At 48.1% G+C, this 25609-nt stretch overlaps 1 protein-coding gene across 2 annotated transcripts in view; it reads left to right on the forward strand.

The window, feature by feature from the left end:
* Positions 1-4179: 4179 nt before the first annotated feature.
* The window catches only part of FHL3 (four and a half LIM domains 3), a 36715-nt gene continuing 15285 nt past the window's right edge, over positions 4180-25609 (forward strand). Inside the window, exon 1 of one of the 2 annotated variants that reach the window (XM_074934314.1) lies at positions 4180-4296. The gene's annotated coding sequence lies outside the window, so the exon portion shown is untranslated. Of the gene's footprint in view, positions 4297-5562; positions 5587-25609 lie in introns of those variants that run through there. The other variant, XM_074934313.1, reaches the window with a different exon arrangement.

Genomic DNA, 25609 nt, shown 5'->3' on the forward strand with positions numbered 1-25609 from the left:
AGAGTGAGTCACCAAGGAAGGAGTGACCCTGCGTGTAGCATCTGCAGAGAGTGACTTAAAGCTGAGATCTACTCAGTACAGCTCCTAGTGACTCAACTGGCAGACAGAAGACTCTGACAAAAGAGAAAACGGGAGGCTATAATCCAAACTGAACTAAACCATAAACTTTGAGCTGCGCAATGGACACCACTCTTGAAATGGCTATTTGCCTCCGTATTCTAGTTCTAGACAATTTGGCTGCATGATCTATTGTACATCATGTTCCCAGTGTATCCTATATACCAAAACTAGGCATGTACTAAAAAAAAGAGAAATGTGGCAAAGATTTTCCTTCCTTGGTACAATCCATCCACTTTTACAATGTTATCTTTACTCATGCTGTGAGGAGAAATTGAAAACCAGCAGTGCACAAACCACACACAAATTGGAGGTTTGTTTCATAGATGCACCAAAAAGATACCTTAATTTTAGAGACGGCATCCAGCTAGAATTGTGTGAATCTGTTAATCCTCTGGTCTTAATGAAAAATTCCAATCTGAGTGCTGACCTGGGAGTGGGTGGGTGTCATATATGACTTGCTTGCTGCATTCCATTTCTTCTTATAATTCATTGGCCTTTCTGCAACATTCCTTTCTTGGATTTATACTTTTTTATGGTCTTGAAATTCATCTGTGGGGTTCCCTCTTCTCCTCATGGAACCACAATAAAGTTGTTTTCTATTCTTTGTATCTAAATCTTCATTTAGCACAAAATGGCACTGCTAGACAGATTCCTGGTTTGATTTACTTAACTCCACTATTCACATTTGAAGGTTTCTACACTTCCTAAGCACCTCACTGACTATAAATATCTGATATGTCCTTTCTCAGAGGATTCTGCCATGCCTTTGCAAAACACAGACTCAAGGATCTAACAGGTCTCTTCATCTCTAACTACTGAGAATTTAAGTCCATTTAAAGATTTTGCTTTTATCTTATAAGACCCTTTTAGATTTTAGAAATTTTATGGTGCGTTTTGTTCTTTTGAAGTTACGTGTGAGAGATTTCCTGCCAGCAGGAATCTGCTTCAGGCTGGTCTGGATTTTGGGCAGGGACCCCAGCTCTATTGGCTAGCTAGGACAGGCCCCAATGAATAGAAGATGAGGGGGCAAAAGTGGCTGGTAAGCCCCTAACATTACAATGCTTTTGTGGCCACATCTTCTGCTGATGTAAATCACAATAGCTCTATTTAAGTCAATGGAGCTATGTCAGTTCACAGCAGCTGACGATCTGTCCATTTATGTTTTAAAAAGAGAAGAAAAATCCCAAAGTCAAGCAAAATTTACCTGTGCAGCCTGGCCTGTGGATAGTGTCCTGGTTTGTGTCATGCTTGAGATGAATAAAATGCACAAATTATTTATTTCATCTGCCTTTAAATGTCAAAAATGGGTAATAGACAAAACTCTTGAAACATAAACTAATATGTGAGAGACCTAATTAATTTAGGAAAAAGTGAGAAAATTAGTTTTTTTAAATTGTATCTAATTTAATTAGAATTTTACAGTTCAGTTAGCAGCAAAAGAAGACTCTGTTGTAGGAGCTGTGGGTCTTTGTGAACTGACTGGCTATGTGGTGTGCTAAGGGCAAGAAATAATAGGCAGATGAATGATCCTTCCAAAGCAAAATCACACAGTCCATCCAGGTCTATCAGATATTCTGTCCTATTTGTTCTCAGATACTCCTGTTCCCTGTAAAGTAAAGCAAATGATGAAACAATAAAAGGCACCCAACACAAACAGCAATTCAGCAAAACAAAGAGAAACAAAGATAACTGAGGAACTGCCTCTATCCATAATAAAGGGAGGAACCAAGGAGAAAGCAAGTGGCCAGACGCTTCTTGTATTTAATATGTTTAAATGATTTACGAAAATTCACATTTTCTGCTGTGGCGCTCCCTACAAAATCCAGGGTTGCAGAGCAAGAGAATACTGTGATTCCTGGCTTGATGAGCACAACAGCTCCCAGGAGGTGGTGCTCCAGGGCAAGAGATGGAGGAGGTTAGTGCAGACATTTTCAAACTATGTTTAAGAAAAAGGATTCAATGCAGGAAAAGTTTCACAAGGCTCATTCCCTTTCCAGCAGCCACTGGCTGCTGCCAGGACTTTCCCAAAGTACAGCAGCTAGTACGTCTCTCTGGTGACCTCAGAAAAAGAACAGTGGGAAGAGCAGCTCTGACTGAAGACTATGGCTACCGTGAAGCCTTATTATATGTTGTTTGCAGGCTTGTTGTCGCCGTGTTGGTCCCAGGAAATTAGAGAGACAAGGTGGGTGAGGTAATATCTTTTATTGGACCAACTTCTGTTGGTGAAAGAAACAAACTTTCAAGCGACGCAGAGTTCTTCAATACATATTTTCCTGCCAATAAAGTTTAATTAAACTGAACTGAAACTGAATTAAATTAATTCCTTGGTTCATCTAAAATTTTTATATCTGTCCTCCTCCCTTACACAACTCTGGGTTGAACTTTCTTCTTATTTAAACCAAAAACATTGGGTATTAAACTGAACTGATTCTACAGGCCCACTATGGTAGTTTGGCTCTTTAATCACTGCCTGTATGTCCAAACAGAACTTAAAGGATAAAAGGAGATCTTGTCCATTCCCTGACCCTTAGGAGGAGAGTCCTGCTCTGCAGCAGGTACACTATGTACATGTCCACGCTTTTCTATAGCTGTAAATGACATTGACATGCTTTGTAAGGCATGTTGGAGAAAAAGTATAGTGACAAAAACTGGATTTAAAAAGATTGAGAATAAATGAACTCATCATTAAGGGAGTTTGAAGGACCCTAATATAACCTGAATTCCTCCTAGGATTTTAGGGAGAGCTGGTTTTGGCCTTTTGCTGATCTGAATTTCTTTGGAAGATAGCTGGAATATTTTCATAACTGTTTATGTCCATGCTTTGCAAATAATGCAAACTGAGCCTCTGCTGTCCCTCACTCAGGGCTATTTATGCAGTGTGGTAAGCCTATCTACTTGGCTTGGAGCAGGGACTACTTTAGGGGAACATCATAAAAGGCTGTGAAGGAACACATTATTAGCACCACACATAAACCATAGATGTGGGGGACACTATGAAATCAAAAGGTAGCAGTTTTGAGTGCTTCACAAGCAATGGCAGTGCAAGCTTCCCACACACATTGCTCTCTGCCAGTCCATCTATCTCTAGCCTTTCACATTGTCAACCATTGCAATGGAATCTGAGGGGTTGCATCTAAACTCTGCTTAGAAGGGCCCCCTCAAGAAATTAGAGGCTGACTGGCCCATTCAGTATCACTAGTGTGACTTCTCATTGCAGGGGCATTCTGTTGGTAAGGTGGATACTCATACACTAGGAATGGGCTGAGACGGAAACATCAATTTACTAAGCGGAGGAACAGACTGAGCACAATCAGAGGGTAATAACCTTCACTCCCTCCTGACCTTGGGCAGATTCAAACCCAGGGCCTAGAGGTGACAAGAGATGCTCTTCATCCCCAGTCCCCTGCACCACCAAGGCCTGTCAGCTGGCCTCATGCTGAAGGGGAGGCAAGCTGTGAGAGAGTCAAGAAGATTTGGGTCAGGGCTAGGCTGGGCACCGCAGCGCCCGTCCTGCTGGCAGCTCTTCAGGGGCCTTCCTCCTGACTGCCAGTGGGCGCCCAAAGCCCTAGTTTGCAGAGACCGATCACAGGATTTCAGGAGGGAGTCTCTAGGGATAGGCACGTACTTGTGCAAATTAATGCCCTTCCCCCAGGGCCCTTGCACGCCCAGCATCCCTGCTCCGGCCCTTCTCTCTAATGCCCTGCCTCCCCCCGCCCTTCCCCCAGTGCCCTGCCTCCTTCCCCCCAATACCCTCCCACCCCCCATCCTTCCCCCCAGTGCCCTGCCTCGTTCCTCCATTACCCTCCCTCCCCCCCCCCAATGCCCTGCCTCCTTCCCCCCAGTACCCCCCCACCCTTCCCCCAATGCCCTGCCTCCTTCCCCCCAGTACCCTCCCACCCCCCATCATTCCCCCCAGTGCCCTGCCTCCTTCCCCCCATCACCCTCCCACCCCCCATCCTTCCCCCCAGTGCCCTGCCTCCTTCCCCCCATCACCCTCCCTCCCCCCAGTGCCCTCCCCCCAATGTCCCGCACCCGCCCAGCGGGCGGGGCCGGGGGCCGGGCTCCGGCTTCCCCCGGCGGGGACGGGGCGGCTGCTTCCGCTGCCTGAGCCCGTGCAGCGCCGCGGCGGCGAGGAGCAGCCAGCGAGCCCGGCTCGGCCCGGAGCGTGCGGACCAGGTGGGCACTGGGGGCGGCTGGGGCTCCCCGGAGGTGCGAGGAGCGCCCCTTGAGCGGGGGGGGGGTTCCCCGTGGGGGGTGGGGGTCCCCGGGGTGTCGCCTCCCCCACCCCTTGTCCCCGCGCGGCGACCTGGCGGGCGAGCAGTGTCCCCAGGCTCGGGCACCCCACGGGATCCAGCTGCCCCCCTGCAGTCCCGGCCCCGGCCGCCCCGACCCGCTCTCTGGGCGTGGGTTCGGGGCAGCCCTGCCCTGCCCTGCCCGGTGCCCCCGGCCCGACGGGGCTGCTGCATCCTCGGGCAGCCCCTGCCGGCTCGGCACCCCCGGGGCAGGCACAGCGCACCTGCGGGTTGAGCTGCCTTTCCAGAGACTCGGATATTCCAGTCCTGGCGCGGGCAGACCGGGACCCCCCTTGCACCGGGGCAGGGGCAACGCCTGGAAAACTCCAGCCCTTCTTCTGCATCTCCGTGCCACCCTCCTTGAGCGCCCCGGGGCAGAGTCTGAGCCTCCTTTCTGTGTTGTCTAGTGCCATGCACGCCACCAACTCACTAAGGACAGAGACAGTTGCTTCCTTGCGAAATACCTGGGCACGGGGCAGCAGCCGGGAGCTGGTGGGCTAGCGCCCTCCTTCCTGCTCTGTAAACTGGGGCGTGGGCAACACAAAATGTGAACCGTATCTAGGTACGGTATGCGTGCCTCCCCAATGAGGCTGGTCTGAGTCCTTTCTGATTTACAGAAATCCTGAGTCCTGGCTGTGGGCTGCCTCTTTGTTTTGGGATGCTGGGAACAGGGATGGGTATTTTTTCTTTGTTCAGAGTCTATCCTTTTACTCTTTGCCCAGTGTAGTTCAAATTTCATGTCAATGATGGTAGGACTTCGAAAAATATATTCCCCAGTTGAAAGTAGGAAACTTTACCTGCCCAATATATGTGTGGGGCGAGGGGGGCTAAGCCATCAGCTTCTGCAGAATCTAAGATTTTATTGAATTAAAGAAGTTCCTTGCCCTTCTAGTGGTGAAGAAAACTCTGTAAATGTGACCAGAGTCAGTGCTGCCTTCCTGAGTCTACAGACCCTACAGTGCCACAGCTGCTGCTACCTTTGACTGAGCTTTGGGGGAAATTAACAAGACTTTAGACAGGTTCTCTGCTGCTCTTTAGAACTGTGGTCAACAGTGAACTTGACAAGAATTTGTGGCAATTTAACTTGGGGAAGCAGCTGAGGCACTGGGGAGGCGGATCACAAAAACCAGAGGCAGAATGTCAGAGCACTTCTTCTCAACTACCAGCACCGGAGGTGAGCAGGGAAAGATGGGGACTTGGCTTCAAATGTATCAAATACATAATAGCCAAACCGTGATATGAAAGCACCTTGGTGGGGATCTCTGCACCCTTTTCTTTCCCAGCAGTTGGTAAAGGGAACTTTGCTGGTGGATTTACTCTCCCCAGCAAGTAGCCAGTGAACGTTGATGGTGCTCGCCTCTTTCCTGTGTTTTCATATAGCTTCTTGTTAGTAAGTGTCTACTTAAAAACTTCAAGCTCTGTGTTTGCAGCATATTTCACAAGAGAGCTCAGTGGGTAATTTTAACCATTGCTGATTTTCATGCGCATCAACACTGGAGAAGAGAGTGTATGTTTATTTCCTGTTAGGCACATTTCTAATGCAACTGACTCTGAGTTTGCTTTTTCAAAGGGCTTTCACTTGATTTTAAAGTTTTGATTTTTATTCTTTCACATTTTTGCAAAACCAGTGACTACCTCTGACACTCTCCTTCCTTGGAGTTTGAATGAACTCAGGGAAATGTAACCAGGGATGAATTTGGCCCCAAATGTCTAATTCTTTCTTTACAATCTGTGTTTCTACTCCAGGGTAAATTCTGAGTTAATTATTCACTTTTTATGAATTGTGACTTTGGCACTTCCCAGCCCTTGTAGGGAAAGATTGGAAAGGAAAATCTTTTTAAGGTGAGTTCTCAGTGTAATTTTCTTAAAGAGAAAGTGGGAATTAAGGGCCAAGGGGATCATTATGCTTTAATTTTGTAATAAAAGGAAGATGATTACACTGGAAATCTGGATTTATTTTTTGGAATGTCCAATAAGCTTTGTGGCATTTTCTGAAAGGAATATGAGAAAGGAAAGTATCCAGCCACGGTTTCTCCCAGGAGTGCCTGTGCCTGCTCTAATGCAATTGTGATTGTTAAAGTCCTGAGCCTTAAACGTCATCCTTAATGAAGAAGTCCTGAAGCCACACAACAGACACAGAAGCGAAACATAAATCAAATGCTTAAACTGAGCTGCTCTGAGAAGGTGTTAGTAGTGGGGGGGCATTTTGCACACATCCGGCTGGCACAGTGAAATCAAGAGGCTTTGGCCTTCCTATGACGGGTTATTTTCAGCCCTCAGTTATTTGGTTTTCTAAAATTCACCTTGCTGTTTCTTTTAAACAAAGACAACAGAGAGTTTGCTGCTTTAAGCAACAGGTCAGTATCTATTTAAAATGTTTTTATTAAAAACCACTTAACCTCACCTACTGCCGTATTCTTAGCTCTTCAGGGAATGCTTTTGACTTGGGTTTGTCACCCATTTGAGCTTACACATGTTACGATTCCTCTTCCAAGGGCAGTGGCAGAAATCCCATTACCAGAGACACTTTAAAACCAGCCTGGACAAAGCAGCAGACAGCAGGTTGTGAGGAACAGGGCCTGCCCCGACCCAAGGCTGGACTAGATGTGACGTGATGTTTTCCCATCTCTGACTTGTAGGCCTCTAGACTGAGGTCTGGTTGTTTAGGTTTTTATTTGCTCTGTTTATCATTTTAATGCTTTTAAATTTTTTAATTGGTTAGTCTCTAAGGTGCCACAAGTCCTCCTTTTCTTTTTGCTAATACAGACTAACACGGCTGCTCCTCTGAAACCTGCTTTTAAAACAGTAAGCCAAAGCTGCTAAATTAAAAAAAAAAAATTCGACTACCCCCAACTGTTCATTTTGGGAAAAGTAATTGATTGACTATTGCATGAGGAGTCTTTAATGTTAAAAACCTGCCTTCTACATGAAGAGCTAAGTGATGTGTTGAACTCACAGCCCTTCCATGACTTGCTTTATCAAGGGACAATATAGCTTCTTGGTGGACCAGTCCAGCAGGCACATGGCAGGAAAGAGGGAGTTGCCATTTCTGCCATCCTGTTCTTCCTCTGTGCAATTTCCTCCACTTTGGGATGGGTACCACATGGTTGCCTGCTCCTTGCTCATGCTGGCTGGTTGCTTCCACAGAGCTCCTGATAGTGCTAGCTGCTAGCTTTGGTTTAACTTTTTCTTGTTTAGGAATCACGCGGACCAAAAAAGTCACCTAGAATTGCAGGAGTGGTGGAAGGAGGCTTCTGTGAGCACTAGTGACTCTTTGAAACTTTCTCTGCCTGAGAATGCAGGGGGATTTGGGTTTTGGTCCACTTTGAGTGTAGGACTGCAGAGAATACAATTAATAGCTCTTCTGTGTGCAGAAGTGGCTGCTGGAGCTTTGGGAACACATGGCAAAAAGCACAAACGGGTGGGATGGACTCTGCTCTTCAGGGTGGGTAATGCTGGGACCATGCTATAAAGACTGACTGGAGCTGGTGGGGCCTTAAGCTCCTTGCTGTGAGCATCCTGCTCTCAGTTGCTGAACCACCACATTCTCTCCATCTTGAATGTTTCTAAGGCACCTGTCACCAAGGTATCTTGGTGGCACTGGATGGTGTATCTACGTATCCTTCAGAATGACACCCCAGGAGCTGAGTGCTGACGGGTAGGCTAAAGGTCAGGTCTGACCCTTGGCAGGATGCTAGGTCACCATCCTTCCCTCCACCAGACTGGTGATTGGCCCCCTGCAGGGTTTGCAGCCGTCTGCAGCATGCCTGCTGTCAGAGCTCTGCTTCCTGTTTACACTGCAGCCCATTTCAGAAGAGACATCGGGGTAGCCCAGCTGGCAGAGGATGCAGCAGGCAGCTGGAGTGGCTCAGTTCTCTGGAGTCACAACAAGCAGCAGTCTTCTTCCCAGTCTGTGGTGTAGTTTCTCTCCTCTTGCCTTTATGTTGACTCAGAACATTAGCCTTGTACAGCTCTAGTGGTGTTCCCTGATGATAGATTTCATTTCAGAAGGGGTTTCGACATTTACAAGGTCAATAAGAAAAACATCCACCGTTACTCAGATAACCACTCGTAAGGGCTATAAATCTGCCAGCTTCAACGTACAAGCCAACTCCAAATTGCTGGTGTCAGGAAGAAACTTCCCTACAGAGAACAGGTTTCAGAGTAACAGCCGTGTTAGTCTGTATTCGCAAAAAGAAAAGGAGGACTTGTGGCACCTTAGAGACTAACCAATTTATTTGAGCATAAGCTTTCGTGAGCTACAGATGCATCCGATGAAGTGAGCTGTAGCTCACGAAAGCTTACGCTCAAATAAATTGGTTAGTCTCTAAAGTGCCACAAGTCCTCCTTTTCTTTTTCCCTACAGAGAAGTTACTGCTGAAGTGGCCACTGCAGTGTTCCTTGCACCTTCCTCAGAAGCATTTAATACTGGTCAAAATAAGACAGGCCTCCTTGCCCACCTGGCTCACCCAATAAGGCACTTCCTACAGCATGTTCCTAATTCCAGCTCCGTCCACCCCATTGTATGGCCTTCCACTTCCTGCAAGTCTAAGAGGGGAAACTAATAAAGTGATTCCTCAGGGCTCAAACTTAACTCTTCCTCTTCTAGGGAAGATGTATTTGTGGCAGCCACAGCAGTGGTGTGGAAAATGCGTGTGGGACCAGCTGACTTTCTGTTCGTGCTCATGGGATTCCTGCTGTACTTGGCTTGCACAAAGCCATGCTTGCAGGGCCCTTGTTGCCCCAGAAGCTTTGGGCAGAAGGACTGCAAGCCTGTGAATTGTTTGGCCTCTGCCTGGCCTTCCATGTCAAGGATTCCTCGGACAAAGGGGTTATTTACAGACAACTGGGGACTGACTAATGGCTTTGAATAGATGCCAGCCTTCTGCTGGAGACGCCTGATTCGGCAGCTGTCCTAGTGACTCTTGCCGATTGCTCCAGTAAGGAAGTCATCAATCCTGCACTGGGATTGGGCTACTTTGGCATGTCTGCCATTCTGAACTTGCCAGAGCTCCCCCCCGTAGAGTGCCAGCTTGGGTTGGAAAGAGGGACGTACTGGTGAAAGTCACTGTTCCCTTGCCTACTGGAATGTCTCCCTCTTGTTTCCTGTGTTTAGCTAATTCTGCCTATGTGAGACGCTGCAGTGAAACTAAACATGTTTTATCCCAGCAACGTCCATCAGAAAACCTTTTAAACTGGAAACTTCACGTCAATTTTCTTGAATTTTGGAAAACATCTAAAAGGGGGTGTCTGGGGTGGCGCAGAGAGAAAGGAGAGGTCGGCTGAGTCTAGAGTCTTACTGGGGTGAAAGGAACAGAGAAATCTACAGCAGCAATCCCGAACTGCAGCTGGGAAGGGGGTGGAGCTGTGGGCAGGGGAAATAGAGAAATTAGTACCCAGGTTTGTAGCAGTCTGGAATTACTTTTAAAGCCCAATTATTTGGTGTCAGAGTCCCTTCCTTAAAAACCAGAATCTTTTAAATATGAGTGGTGAGATTTTGGAAGCTGACTAGGAAGTTTGGCCACATGAGCCCTATTAATTTTAGTAGGGGTTACGTGGCTAAAACCTTTAGCTGATGTTGAAAATCTTTCCCCACTGAATATTCTTAGTGAAGTAGCCATAATGCTGCACTGGAGCTGCTGCCACAACCTCAGTGCTTAGATACTGCAGTGATAGGACCCCAGATGGTCACCCGAAGGCCCTTTGCTTCTGTGATACATAGCTGCTAGACTTTGCCTTCCCAAGCAAGCCGTGTCTTGGCTACAGTTCCATGGAGAAATGCTCCACATTGGGAAGATGTACTTGCTGTGAGCAGGTCTTTGTTCCTTCTTCCCCTTCTGACTTCTGTTGACTTTGTAAGGTGTAAAATACAGTTGTCAGCAGTTTACAAGGAGGGTGAGAACAAGGTTTCCTGTTGAGAAAAATGTCAAGGGTCGGGTTGTGAAAGGAAAGGGGGAACTGAAGAATGTCACGTCTCCCATCTTCCTGTATCTCATCCTAAAGGAATCGCCTCTGCTCCTGACTCATCATGTCGCTGTGTTTGCTAATTTGGAAGGCAATTTAATTGATTATTTTTTCCTTTATTTAGGCAGGAGCCCACTGAGATGGCATCCCAGGGAGGGCTGTCAAAGGGCAACTGTTAGTAGCAGTTCCTGAGTTACACTTCACGCCATTTAAAATCAAACCAAGTTACTTTTTAAATGATGCATTAAAACTGGATCTAAATAGCATTAGTTTAAATGCATTAATATAGTATCTTAGCCATAGAATCCAAAGAGCAGTGAAACAAAGGAGCTGGAGTCCCTGCTTTTGTTCTTGGTGCAATCTCACTATAAGCCTTTAATTGGTCCTGTGCTCATGTTACCATTATGTTCCTGGAGATTTAAAGCTCACTTACACTATTTCTAAGCTAGCTGTGTATATAGCACCCTGTGTCTTTCCCCCTTGCAGGAAATGGCTGCATCTTCCTCTGATAAAGTGTGCTGAGCTTCTCAGGTAGAAAACCAAAGAATTCTTCTTAAATCAGTGCATTGAATAAACTCCCAGAAACCCCAGACCCTTTTGTTTTCAAAAGAAGGCTGACTTGAGTCATGGCAGGAGAAAACTTTATGTAAGTGTTCGTGCTCCAGCTGCCCAATGCCAGTTCTGTTCAGGAATCCAGATCAACTTTCAGGTCCAAAGCTGGGGGCCAGAGCCAAGAACAAAATCTGAACTGTTTCAAACTCCCTAACCTAGCTTTGAATGTCTAAGCAGCCAGCCAGAGCCGACCGGGAGCTGTTATCAGCACTAACGACCCATAAATCGTGTGTGCAGGTGACTGGACAACTGGAGTTGTTCTCTCCACACACGAGAGGGGAAAGGGAACTCTGAATAAGGCAAGGAAATGCCTAGTGTTGGAGCTGCTGCAGCCTGGCTTCCCTAGTGCTTCCTTTGCCACATGTTACGCTTGACCCTGCCAGTACCAGCCACCAATAGGAGTCAAGTAATTGTCTCCAGTGACAGATTAAACTTCATTGCCATTGTTAAGGGTCCAAGATTTTCCTTTTTTTCTCGGGTTAAACAACTGCTTGGATCTGCAGCCAAAGCAAACATGAGCTAATAAAGATGTGGAGCTAACCAATGAGAAACAGCTCCTAAGGGCTGACCACTCCCATTACAGAATAGAGATGGGGATTTTTGCTACTAGGAGATCAGTAGAAGAAAGGAGGGAAGTGTGGGGATAGCCTTCCATCTGTTGCTATTAATGGGAGTTATCGGTGTGCATTAAGGGGAGAAGTGACCTCTAAGGTAACCTCAGAGTCTATTGCTTTCATTGCATGATGCCATGCTGAGAGCTGTGTTCAAGTCCTGAGCTTGTACTGCCCCATTCCCGGGGTTGGGAAGGCTGCTGAAGCAGCATAATCATTCTGGAGTATCTCGCAACCCTCTCAGATGGGTCCCTTGCTTGCTAAAAGGAAATGCTTTTTCACACAGTACGGAGTTTGCCCATGGAATGCATGGACATATCGATGAAACAAAGAGGTTATCAGGATTCAGAAAGAAATTAGGCACTTACATGTGCGACAAATACCTAGGATTGTAATAAATTAGAGAAAACACAAGAGTTTGGGAAGGGATATTAAACTCCTCTTCTCTAGGGCATGAGCCAACCTCTAACTATTGGGGATTAGAAGGAAAACTTTCCTTGGGGGTAGGTTATTCCAAATCTCCCTGCTGCAGGATTTCTTGTACCTTCCTCTGAAGCTGCTGGTAGTGGCCACTCTCAGTGACTGGATACTGGACTACATGGACCACTGGTGTGATCCAGTGTGGAGATTCCTGGGTTTCTTGTGCTACTTGCAGCCAGTGTAAAAGGAATCTGTGCTGTAGGGTCTTCAAGGTAATGAAGTGAGCATCTAGGTAGACTGTACAGTGTTTGGGTATCTGTCCATCTCTGGTGCTTTGTATCTACCTGAAGACAGCTGAGCTGGATAGGCCCTTTTACGTTGGACTCCTTTGCATTCCTGCTTCTGTGGGTTGTGCGGGCAGAGCCCAGGTGCCCCCTTTGTGAATCCGATCTTGAACATTTTGCCATTCTCCCATAGACCCAAAGCAGCAGATGAAAAGCAGCTGAGAAAAGTGATGTAACTTTAGAGGATTCAAAAGCTCTGGGTAGTAATTACTATTAATTATGCGGACACCTTCAGGACTGGGAACACTGTTCCCACTTTTATCTCAAGCCAGCCAGGACTCATGCTGACAGCGCACCTGGAAATGAGGTAGTTGAATACTCTGCCCACACTGTTCAGATTTTGCTGGGTTTGGGCACAGACGTAGCATGTGCGTTCTGTGTTCCTGGGCAACGTTTGTTCCTCTGTGGCCAGAAAGTCTCTTCACTGAAATGAGGCAAGACAGAACACCGCTCTTCTCAGCGTGAGTAAGAGACTCTGAAGCAGCTGCGGTGTGGCTTTCCTCAGAAATTTCCTTTGCAGACGTGGAGGTTTTGCTGCCGTTTGAAATACGGTTAGGAGATGTTTCCAGAGCTGTTCAAATCTGCTATTTTATTTGGGTTGCTAGGGATGATGGTAACGTGGATTGGAGGGGAACGTGTGTGGGATTGCGGCAGTCAGAGCTGGGAAAGGCTCATTAGGTAACATCCAGCCCGTCCCGTACCATTTACTTTGGTGCTTTGCCCTTGACTGCTCTTGGACTTTGCTGTTTTGAAGTGACTTCCAATGCGTGTAAGCTAACAAGGAGTGCATGGAGGGGTGTGGATACAGCACAGCCGCTGGGATCACATTTGGTGGGTGGCGAAGGCTGTTCAGTCCAATGCAGGGTCCTGGATGCTGGCACTCATCCAACCTGAGACTCCCCCATGAGCTAGCTCTCATCTGGCAGCATGGCTGGAGCAGACTGAAACTGACGCTCGTTTTCTTTTGCGTTTTGTGCATGCCTGCATGTAAGGCCAATTGGACTGGTTATGGAGAAGGCTAACAAATGAAAGCTTTCAGCCTCACACCACCCTCTTTCCACACCCACCCTGACTTCCCTCTGAAATGTGGAGGTTGGAAGAAGTCCCCTTTGTACCCACACCTACACCCTGGGGAAAAATGCTAATCAAAGCTGTGCTCCTGACAACCTCCATTTTGGCTGAAACAGGTCCCCAAGGGCCTTGCCTTTGTGGAGATGGCCCACTGGTGGGAGTGCAAGTCTAGGTGGCGCACACAAGCTATGCAGATGTGCTCTGAGCATGGTGTAGCTGCAGCAGTCGGAGCGCATGTCACCGTGCCCAGGGGTTGTAGGTTGAATCAGCAGGGCGGTAAAAGTAGCATCACCAGCCCTTCCATGCTAGGACTCCATCTGGATGTCAGCAGTGGGTGGGAAATGTGCTAAAACTGTCCTACTGTAGGCAGGGGCTGACCGTGCTGAATTCCCCTTCCCAGAAGAAGTAGCCTGTGCTTACGCACTGCTCTCTGGAGAGTTGTAGGGCTGAAACAAATCATTCAGATGCAATAGAAAACACTTGGACTCGCCTTAACTGACGAAGCAGTTTGCCAGCATTTAGCCTCGAGGTCCCCTGACCCAGAAGGTTTCCCAGCATAAGGACTTGAGCTGGTTTCCCAGAAAGGCTCCTCTTGGATCTGTGCTGTTGGGGATGTTGTGGCATATCATTGGCCTTTTCATTTTTCCTGGAGCCAGCCCTTGTTAGCTTCGTTCTCACACCATTGTTTAGTTTCTCAAAGATGCTTTCGCTAGCTCTTCCAGACTGTCACGTGGGAATTGCTGACTAGCAGGGATTTTTTGCTTTGACCCAAAGCTGCACACTGCTCCTTCTGTACCACTGCCAACGGCATTTCCAGTCTCTTCTGAGCATATGTTTTGCAATAATACACAAACTCCTTGGCTCCCGAGAACTGCCGGAGGGAAAGATTAGTATCTCTTAACAAAGGAATTAAGATACTAAGAGTGAAAGCAAAGGCAATATCTTGGAGCCTGGAGGACTGTCCTGACCTTTCCCAAAGGCCTCAGTTCAGACACTGGTGTCTGGCTAGCAGATGGAAGATGTTTGCGTGGATTTTAGTCAGCTTGTGAAGCCCTCTGTCTGGTGACTGGGCTTGCTGTGAACATGCTCTGCACATTACGGCCATTTGGTTTATATCTTGCTGATCTGCAGCAGCCTCACCAGGGAGCCCCTCCTCGCTGAGATTGCCTGTGGTGGAAGCCTCCCTGCTCTGCCCTCCTGTCTGGGTTAGCTCACTTCTAGACGGAGTGGGTTTTTGAGCATTGACAGCCATGTTCCTCATAGGAAGGGTCTCGCAGATGGCTTCATCGCTTCTTTTTGTCTATGACTGGAAAAGGCATCAGGGTTCAGTAGCGACCCCTTGACTGGTATCTTGCCTGTTACCAGCTGTGGAGGACATCAACATTAGTGCTTTCAGAACTGTAGGAGAAAAGTGCTCCAGGAAAGCACAGCCCTTCACAAAGGCAATTTAAGAATTATTATCCCTGCTTCACAATGAGGAAACTGAGGTACAGAGATTGGAAGGGACTTGCTCAAGATTATGCAGCAAATTGGTGACAGAGCTGGGAATATAATCCAGATCTTCTGACCCTTGATCTGTTATGCCAGTAGATCTCCGCCTTTTCCAGACTGGGACTCGCCTCCAACCTAGCAACATGGCAAGATCAGAGTCATGGTGTGTGCCACACTGAGAACGTCTGCGTTAGGCCATAGCTCCCTATGGAGATCTGTTTCTTTTCTGTAGGGACAGAGAATGAATATTAGCAAATTGACTTCACTGCTCCTAGAGTGAAATGTCTTCCCCAGCTCCTGATTACTGGAGAGCATTGCCCCTGAAGGGTTTTAGATGAATCAAGACATGCTGATGTAGTTCCAATTGCTGCTGTTTTGTTCTGTTTATCCGTAGTTTGAGGGCCTCAGGTTGAGTGCTTCCCTCGAGTCTAGTTAATAGTCCCAGTAACTCTTTGGTTAAAATGCTTTGCTGTTGTTGAGCTGCTGGCTGCAAGGCCCTGTGGTGGGGGAGCAGATGAGTAGTGTGGACATTATAGTGCTTCCTGGAGAAACCCATATGCACTTGAGTTTCCTGCTCGTATGTGAGAGTATGGGGTGTTGTGGGGACCCTTGGTTTGGGGGCAGCAGTTGCACTTCAGTCATGCTGAATGGCTCTCGCACGGGGGTTTGGTTAGAAACCTTTGCTGTTGTCCCCTTAGATGCAGAAACCTCATGTGTTAGACTGAAAATATTTCCACCAAAATCAGAGGTGACATGTAACTTTTAATAGTGCAGGGGCACAATTTAAAGGTTCTGGGGGGCAGGTGATGCCCCGGGCCACCCCTCCTGCATCTCCCACACCCGCTCCAAGCCAGCACCACCTTGCCGCCGTTGTATCTATACCACTCTCTCTTGGGACAGGAAGTAGTAGTTCCTTTAGAACAAAGCTTGAGCACAACACCTTTCCTTTGACCTTCTCATGTCCGTACTCCAAGCATCCAGAGGAGAAATCCCCAGTCTCTGGTGTTACTAACTGACGACCATCCAGCTGGTTTGCTTACTTGTGTTTGTGTTGCAATATTATCTCTTAAGTCATGCAAGCTAATGGAACTTGTGATGTGGCAGGTAAAGGCTGACCTCATGGCTAGAGGAGACTTGGACTCACCCAGGCACGTGATTAAATTAACTTTGAACATAATGTTTTAGGCCAGAGAATTTCAGACTCCTCTGAGGGTGCCCTACAGCCTGAAAGTAGGGAGAGTCTGCTTTACCCGCTTTCCAGAGAAATGAACAGCGGCTGCTTTCACCTTGTTGAAACTCCTGAGAGCCTCTTCCAGGCACCTGGGTCTAGATTAGGCAAAATGTGCAGTGATAGGTTTGGAATGAGTATTTGTTTGGTGTGTTTGGGCCTGGGGACCCCGTGTAATAATCTGAACAGTTTCTGCTGAGTGTGTAGCTGGGGGAGCGGAGTTGGAGTGGCCAGATAGCAAGTGTGAAAAATCGGGACAGGGGTGAGGCGTAATTGGCACCTATATAAGAAAAAGCCCCAAATATTGGGACTGTCCCTATAAAATCGGGACAACTGGTCACCCTACGCATAGTGTCCATGAGACGATCCCCATGAAAATAGGGACCAAACCACTACTGCACCGCACAATCTAGCTCTTTGGAACTACGTTGGTGAGCATGTGGCCCAGGGCATCGCAAGCTGAGCAGTGCAGATCCCCTGAGCTGCAGTTCCCTCCAAGTTCCCAGTGGCTGATGAACCTCTGGAGAAGACCAAAGCTCCCTCTGAGTTTGACACCCTTAGGATAAAGGGCAGCTCCAAAGAGCAGAGAGCTTCATAGGTGGCTCCCTGGCTCCTGCCTGTGATTCTTGCTTCCCCTCCCCACATGGGTGTTTTCCGCATTACAGCCCCAAGGAATGCGATTTGGGATCTAGATACAAATAGTCTCATTGCTTCTGTCTGTGTGGAACTTCCTTCACTTCCACAAAGACCTGGACTGGGGACTAGGCCTCAGCTTGTTTATCTGAACTCTCCTGTTAGTCTGTCTGAAGGGTGCCTGGGAGCAGGGGGAAATCTAGCTAGAGCTGTCAGTCCCTGAGATGTTCACCCTTTGTGTACAGGGCTTTCTGGCCACGTGGTCCCAGTGTGTGCACAGCAGGCCTCGTGGCCAAGGCTTAAGAAGGCTTTTTAAAGGGAAAGCTTTCGAGGCTTCGGAGGTGGTTGGATGGGTTGGGTCTGCAGCATGAATGTTGCGATGAGGCTTCACAACTCCAGAGCGCTCTCCGAGCGATGGTGCTCTTCGCCCTGAGGAGCAATGTTCTCTTCCGCTCACGCGTGTGCACGTGCGGTTCTGTGCTCCGGTGGACAGGGCACTGGACTGCCTCTCATGCTGGGTTCTGGATGACTGAATGTACAGAATCCGCTGGTGTATTTCTCTCCCTCCAACTCTGGCTCACATGTTCTGTCCCTTTGTATCCTGGAGTCCCAGTGTTTCCTCGGCTGGAGAACTCTCCTCCTACACCAGGGGCGGGCAAACTTTTTGGCCTGAGGGCGGCATCGGGTTTCTGAAATTGTATGGAGGGCCGGTTAGGGGAGGCTGTGCCTCCCCAAACAGCCAGGCATGTCCCGCCCCCCCCCATCAGACCTCCCCCCATGCTTCTCATCCCCTGACGGCCCCCCTGGGACCCCTGCCTCATCCACCCCCTGCTCTCTGTCCCCTGACCACCCCTGGATCCTCCGCCCCTAACTGCCCCTCGCCACCCCATCCAACCCCTCCTCTCCTTCCTGACTGCCCCTCCGGGACCCCTGCCCCCATTCAACCCCCCTGTTCCCCACCCTTTGACTGCCCCGACCCCTATCCACACCCCCGCCCCCTGACCACCACCCTGACCTCCCCTGCCCCTCTATCCAACTCCCCCACCACCCCCCCCACCCCCGCTCCCTGCCTCCTTACCGCGCTGCCTGGAGCACCTGTGGCTGGCGGCGCGGCTGCACCAGGACAGGCCGCGGCTCTGCAGCTGCCCAAAGCATTGGCTGGCGGCACAGAGAGCTGAGGCTGTGGGGGAGGGGGCCGGAGGCGAGCCTCCCGGACCAGGGGCTCAGGGGCTGGGCAGGAGGGTCCCGCGGGCCGGATGTGGGCCGTAGTTTCCCCACCTCTGTCCTACACGCTGCTAGGAGCTCTTTGTAAAAGTGGCTTAAAACAAGCTCCACAGAGAATCTGCGTGATCCTCCCAAAAAGGCTTCTCTCCAAATCTCTCCTGCAACAGCTTTGTCCCTTCATTTCTCAGCCGTAAAGGCTGGCTGCTTTTTGTACTGCCTCTGGCTCAGCTGGCCAGTGCTCATTCGGCCACACTCTTAAGAAATCCTAGTGGAGAATTAGACCTGGCAGCTGCAGGCCTGTTACCTCACCCCACAAAAATGCTTTGTTATTGAGAAAATGGAAACTGTCTGAGGTTTCTGGGCTGAATAGAAATCATTGGGATCAGTTTTAACCACAGCTTGGTCATGGCTGCAGAGCATTCCCCTAGCTGAGCATTCTCTCTTCTAAACCATAATCTTCAAGACATTGGAGAGCTGCAGGGGTTTCACTGGTTAGCTGAGCAAACACTGGAGACTGTTATGCACTCTGCTGAAGCCTCACTGAAATCTCAGGCTTTCTCAGCAAAGACAGCCATGCCACCAGGTAACCCTTTGAAACCTGAAGCCCAGAAGAAGAGTGTCTTGTGGAAACTATGCCAGGTTCATCTCCGATCTGTATCCCAGACTGCCCCACTTGCTGGCATTCGCTTCCCGGAAAGTTGGTCACTCTGCCTTTGTTAAAAAGGTGGGTAAAGGATATGTAAGCAGCCTTCAAGCCTCAGGGACAGGAGCTGTGGAAGTATGTGGAGCCTTCCATGTTGTAATCCTCTAGCACCCAGATCGAATCCCCAGTTCTGAAGGAGGAGCTTTGCTGTTTTAGTGACCTTTTAGGGTCGGTCTCAGGAGTGTTCTCTGGACAGGGAGTTCTGAGGGGAAAAGAGAGAGAAGAAAAATTCAGTGTGAATTGCTTTCCTTATCTGCAAGCGGATTTCCCCCCATGTTTCTGTAAAGGATATGAAATGACAGTTTGGTCAATACTGGTTTGCAGAAGCAGCATTTTTCTAAATACAGAACTCTCCTTGCTAACAGATCATAGTTCTATTTACATACAGTTATACTGGTAGCTTACAGCTCCTGTTGAGAAAGTTGCATAAGCATTCTTCACTTGATACCCTCGTAGGACTGGACAAAGCAGCATTAGTTCTTTGGATGCAAATTGAACACGTGATCTGGGTTTTTTTAAACCTAGTGAATCCTAGCAGGCCAAACGAATTCTTCCAGCTGCTGCAGATGTGACCAAATAGTTGAGTGCATAGAAAAACAAATATCCCTAAAATATTGCACCCGTGATTAGATATTTATCATTTGACAGTGAAATGTAAATATGGCTTTGGTATTTTGAGAGTTTATTTACCCAAGCTTCCAGTGTTCCCTAGGAAATCCCGTAACTAAAATGGCTCATAGCTTGTCATCTGGGGAGAACAGTGACTAGTCAGCATCTCCTGTGAGCCCCTTTGAAACTCAAGAGTGGGTTTTAGGAATAGTAATTTACTTAACTTGTGAACTAGGCCCAGCTGTTCAGGGCAGAGCCCAGGATCAGTGTTTTAGCTGTAAAGAACTGTTTCCATTCTAGACCCCTACTTTCTGTGGGTTTAAAATGTGGCCATAAAAATCCCTTCCAGGCTCAGCACTGGCTCCTGAGGTCTCTGGGAGATGTTTTAAATACAAAATGCAAATGGTAAAAACAATTGGCAGTTTATTCACATAAAAGTATTTTACCCATGTGGGGTGGGTACGGGTGGGTGGGTGAGAGTGAGTGAGATTCCGATAACTTGAAAGCAGCCTCAGTTCTGCAGAACCCAAGCTCGCAGTGTGGATTTCCCTCTCCTGGGTACATTGCAAGTAAAGCAGTTTCTGCTGCGGTGCGGCCACTGGCCGTGGAGCATGCCCTTTCCATACATTCTGCACGGGCAGCAAGGAGGGAGGAGTGTTAACTTCCGAATTAGAGAGAGTTTCATGCTATTCTAATGAAACAAAAGAAGTTACACTGAAGTGCAGAAAGACTCCTGAGTTAGGCAAACTTCAACTCACTAAAGCCAAGAAATCCCCCTCTCAGGTTTGCAGTTCTCCCATAACCCATTGTGCTGTTCTTTACCCATGTTGTTCTGCAGTCCCTTGGTAGAGTAAGAGGTAGGGGAGTGGCATGGTGCTGAAACTAAAAGCTTGTCTACACGTGAAAGTTAACATCAGTTAAGGTAGGGTGTGAATTTATAGTGCAATAGCTGTTCCTGAATAACTACATGTGTGGACATTTGTTGTTCAAGCACAAGAGAACCTTGTTTCTGTTTGGCTTAGCCTGCTTTCAAAGCCCTAACTTTAACAGAAGAAGCTGGAGAAGACTTGGTCACATGTGGTCGCATATGGAAGACCTGTGGCCCACAGTGACTTAGTTCTATACGTGTACGCTCCTCTCTCTTTTATAGTCCGCTTCTCTTTGTGACGAGGGTTGCCTGTAGTAGAGAGACTCTGGGTTTAGGTCTGTAGCATATATACATAGGGGGCTTTAGCAAAGGAGAAAATAGTCTTATAAGCATTTCTTGTGATCTATGCTTAAATAATTCCAGCAGGCTGGACTATATAGTGTATTTCTGGAACAGGAAGGATGATGGCCTTATGGTTACAGCACTGGACTGGGACTCAGATCTGGGTTCAATTCCTAGCTTTGCCACTGACTTGCTGTTACTAAATCCCTCCGTACTTCGGTTTCACAGTCTGTGAAATGGAGACAAAATGCTCCCTGACCTCACAGGAGTGCAGTGAGGATAAGTGTGTCCGTGTTTGTGAAACACTCGGATAGCACCGCGGTGCAAGCAGTAGTGTTATCAAGGGTGGAGAGATTGAAGATCTGGTTACATGTGGAAGCTGAGCCCCCTTGCACTTACATTCTTGAAGTGCCCTGTGCCTGTATCAGCAGGGAGGTACGTACTTTTCTAGTAGAGGAAACGCTCCTCAACTCAGCCTTCTCTGGAGGTGGGCAACAGGTTTTGGCCACTCACCTGTGGCCTGATGCTTGGTCCTGGAGGAGTAGAGAGCAGCACTGTTACATTCCCGCATGCCACAATAGCAGATTATTCAGTTTTATAGAACTACAGTGCACCAAGGGCTTCGAAGATCTTCACATTTGTAGTATGCTTTTTCTAAAGTCCATCAATTTAACCTGGGTATAGTTCAGTGGCTGACATTAACTCAATGTACGCCTTGGTCCCCCATTCAGAGAGCTCTGGAGTATGCAGAATAATTGTGCACTCACTCAAGAGGTGTAATTAGTCTTGGGTATACAGTACATTGCAAGGAACTCTGACCAAGAGAAGCTACGCTGTGTGTGTATTTTCCAGCCCTACACAAACCCGTCCTGTAAGCCACTGAGAGGTGAGCACTGAGCTTGAATGGACACATCATGCACATCACTCTGAGCAGCTGAGAGGCCCTGGACCACGTGTGGGAAATCCCAAATGTGGTTCAATCTATTGAAGAGAATAGACTTGACTTGACCATGCTGCCGCAGGAGTGATGCAACTAAAGTGAACAGGACCATTGTGGCTTCAGATCTTCAACATGTGAAAGTGAGTTTTGGAAGGGGATGCAGAGCTCTGGTTCTGGACAAGAGTCTCTGGCTCTGCATACCCCTCTTAAGAGCCAGGCCCCAGGTAGTGCCTTCTGTTTAAGTAATATAGGGCCTGATCCGGCCCCACTGATGTTGGTGGGAGTTTTGCCATTGACTTCAATAGGATGAGGCTCATTAGGTTAGTGTGATGATTTTTGTTAGCAGTTCATTTTAGATTAGGGAACCCTTCCTGTTTGCTCTCTCCCTCTTGTCTCCGTGTGCTAGTGAGGGATGAAAGGGGTTCAGAAACTTAAGTATCGCCAACAAAACCAGAGCCAGGGACTTTGTCTAATGTGGAGACTTTTAGAGGAACTTTAACAAGAGTCCAGTCTTCAGCCCCATGTAGTGAAACCTGAACGGGGGTAGGAAACGCTGTGTTGATGTCACCCTCTGGTTTCTGATGGGGCTGCTTTGTTTCTGGGCAAGCACTTAAATGTTTTGCTAGTGAAGTGGAGATTTACTGGTGAGCGGTTTTGCTCACAGCACCTGCTGTAACAGATTCCAGTATGAGTCACTGGGAGAGTCAGTCTGTCCATTGCTCCTTAGGTCATTGTGGCTGATGGGATTGTGTTGAGTTTTAATCTGATCCATTGCATTCAACAAGCCGACGTAACTTTCTGCTACAGTTAGAGTATTGGCCTGGCTGAGTTATTGTTATTGTGGATGGCTTGCCACAAATACCCTATTCAGCTAGCGTGTTCTCTGTTTGATGGGGAGAGCAGAGGGCTGGTTATTAGCACGCTGGGATCTCCATTACTCCCCTTGTTGTTGAACTGGAGGCCCTGATCCTACAAGCATGTGAGCAAACAAATAAACTTGGAAACTTTTTAACTGTAACCAAAGTGCCTTGCTCTGTGGCTGTTCTCCCCTGGCTGTTGCACCATGTGCCTTGCCATGAACAGAGGAGGTTGTTGTCATTTTCAGTGAGTGAGCATGGCACATCTTCTTTACAAATAAGAAAAAGATCATTTCTTCACCTCACAGGGTGTGAACCCTTCCTGGCCTTTACCTTGAGGACATAGCGAGCTGGGTGTCTCCTAGTTAAAATGCTGCCCTACACATATCCCATTGTCCTGGAAAGTAAATCTGTTTCATACAAAGTTCCCTTGCTGCTTTTTACGACTACCCCTTTACGGCTCAGTAAACACCAGGTCTGAACCATTGTTGTTACTTCTACGTGAGAATGTAGTGCAGGAAACAGGCAGCAGACCTGGGTCTGTTTTTCTCTTTTCATAGCTCTGCAGGGCACTTTAAAGAGAGATGAGAACTTGGCCCCTGCACCAAAAATCTCGGAAAGAGATGAAGAGTCAGTGCTAGATGCTGCTTGTTGCCCAAAGACAAACGCTTTCCATGGCTGTGGTGGCAGGTAGCTCTCGTTCTGTGAGGCCATGCAGGATTTGGACTGCGGAGGTTTGAATTCCAACTCCTTACTGTTAAGTGCAGGCACCTGGATATTTGTGTCCATAGTGGCTGTTTGTGTAGCTTTGCCTCTCAAGTTGGCAAAAAGCTTTTTTACCCCCCTGGCTACAGATGCCGAAGTCTCCAGCTCTGGAGAGGTGCCGCAGCAGCGTCAAAGCAGTTGTGCAAGAAGTGATGTGCTTTCCACTTCTCCTTCTCAGAAATAGCTCTGAGCAGCGTTTCTCCAAAACAAATCTCGATAGCAAAAGCTCTTTTGCCTTGAGTCATGGATGATTTCTCGTTTAAAATGCTCAATATTTGAGACTAAATTTTAAAAAATAGCACAAAGGAGAAGTGTTGCCACAAAGGGGACTGATTTTTCAAGCAGCTCAGGTCTGTCCTGTAAGCATAATTGACGCCGGACGACTCTGTATCCAGCTCTCCCTGTCTGGATAGTGTCAGCCTTGCAGATGTAAACTCATTTCAGCTCTGCTTTGGCAGTGTACAAGTGAAGTAAAGAAATTATCTCCCTGCTTCCCGTGCTCCCCTGTCTGTCTCCACTCAGTAGTTTCCTGACCTGCTGCAAAGCTGAGCAATCCTGCCCTTGGAGCGTGTTACCTTTTTGCAGGAGGGCAGCAGCCAGGAACTCTGCAGCTGGCACGTGCTGTGACTCTCAGGCAACAGATGGTCTAAATTTTGGTTCAGACCACAAGAAGCCATTTATTGGGATGGTAACCTGAGCCTACTTCCCTTCCCAGGACTTGATACTTCACCAGAATTAGAAGCTGCAGGCATACTGGGGTTACAGAGCTGTAATTTCCTTTGCTTGTGAGGGACGCTAGCAGCTGGAATACATGCTTTCAGCAGAGACCTCCTTTACTCTTTAAAGGGGCCTCAATGAAAAGAGCTAGTACAGAGCCAGAGACCTGCAGTTACCAGCCAAATGGCAGCAGAGACCTGCCGGTGGGTTAAAGTTTGGGTGGAAGGCTGGTGTGCTTGAACACAAGCGTCCTCTGACCTCTCTCCTTAGAGACTGTATCTTGGAGAACTAGCTACTGACCGTGTTGCTGCCAGGATTGTGCTATACCCAGCAATGTGCATGGGACAGCACCAGTGGGTCCTGGGATGGGAGCAAGTGGCTTGAAACCTTGAAAAGTGTTCTCCTCGCTCTGTGTACAGGGGGGTTATGGTAAAAATGAACATTTATGTTCTGCAGCTGAGGGAAGCCCCGAGGCTGTGTGCGCCCAATTTTAAAGTGCAGTCCAACACAGCCAGGCACACACTACATAAGCATTAGAGCAGGTGACCAGTCAGGAACCAGATATGTTAAGGATGCCCAAGCTCTCATGACAGAAGAGACCTTGGTCTCTCTGGAAGCTTCTTGCAGACCTTGGGAATGTGATGTGGTGAATGTCATGGTGCAAATCAGCTGTTTCTCACAACCGTGCTGCAGTGAGTTACATCCGTAGTCACCAGAGCCACCTGGATCCTGTGCTCAGCAGTGTTTGTGCCCTGCTGGAGAGGGTGGGTGGGTGGGGGTTTAATTTTGCTCCTGGTGTTGGCAGCACAGTTGCCTTTGCAGCAGACATGCTTCAAGAACCAGGGCTGGGCCTGGGACGGTTTGTAAGGCGCAGAAATGTTTAGAATCAGCTGATGGAGGAGTTGTATGAAAGCTGGTCACATTTTGACTGCTCCTTGCAGAAGCTAACAGCAAACTATCTAACTGGTAGTCTTAGGCCCCTGTTCCTTTCTTGTCCTATTCTATGCTGGTTCTCTTCCATCGTCTTGAAATCTGGCTCTGAAATGAAAAAACTTCTCTCCTGGTTGGCTTAATGAATGGTACTAACATTTGTTTGAGGGGCGGGGGGGGGGGGGGGGAAGTCCTCCAGGCAGGGCTCTGTGCAGTAGCTGTGAGGGAGCCAGTTAGCTGCGGATGGAGACAGCTGTTCTGGAAGGGAACCTAAGGTTGTCTGACTTGGCCTGGGTGGATCTTTGACGCTTACCCCATCATTTAGGCACTTCAGACAGTTAGGCAAAGTTTCACCATGGTTTTCTAGGAAGAGAAAGCAAGGCAGAGCTCACCTTTTCCAGAAGCATGTGCAACCCTCTAGCCAGAGGGGAAGTACCCCGAACACTGGAATTTTTGACGTCCTTGTTACCATAATGAAACCGAAGCTCAGTGCTGTCTGTTAGATGGGTGACTAGTGTGCATGGGAAAAAGGAGCTGGAGCTCAGAGCAATTGTATGCTTGGGTGCTTGCCTTCCTGCTTTAGAGCATTGATACGAACAGGCTTCTCCCTGAACTGTGACCCCAACCCCTCTCTCTGATAAAACAATCAAACCAGGGTCCCAGTTGCTGTCCCTAAAACTTGGCTGTAGCACCTCTCTTTCATAGTCTGCTCTCGGGCTGTGGGGCCCCCCCAGCGACGGTTGCAGATGCTGCCTCTTCAGTAACCTACACGTTCCTTTGTAGTAAATTTGCTCAGTGCAGCCTGTCATTAGGCAAGACACCTCTCTTGCAGACCAGTATTGCGGGTAAAGGAAATGCAGCTCTGCAG

Source organism: Natator depressus, chromosome 19 (assembly GCF_965152275.1).
Source record: "Natator depressus isolate rNatDep1 chromosome 19, rNatDep2.hap1, whole genome shotgun sequence".
Lineage (NCBI taxonomy): Eukaryota > Metazoa > Chordata > Testudines > Cheloniidae > Natator > Natator depressus.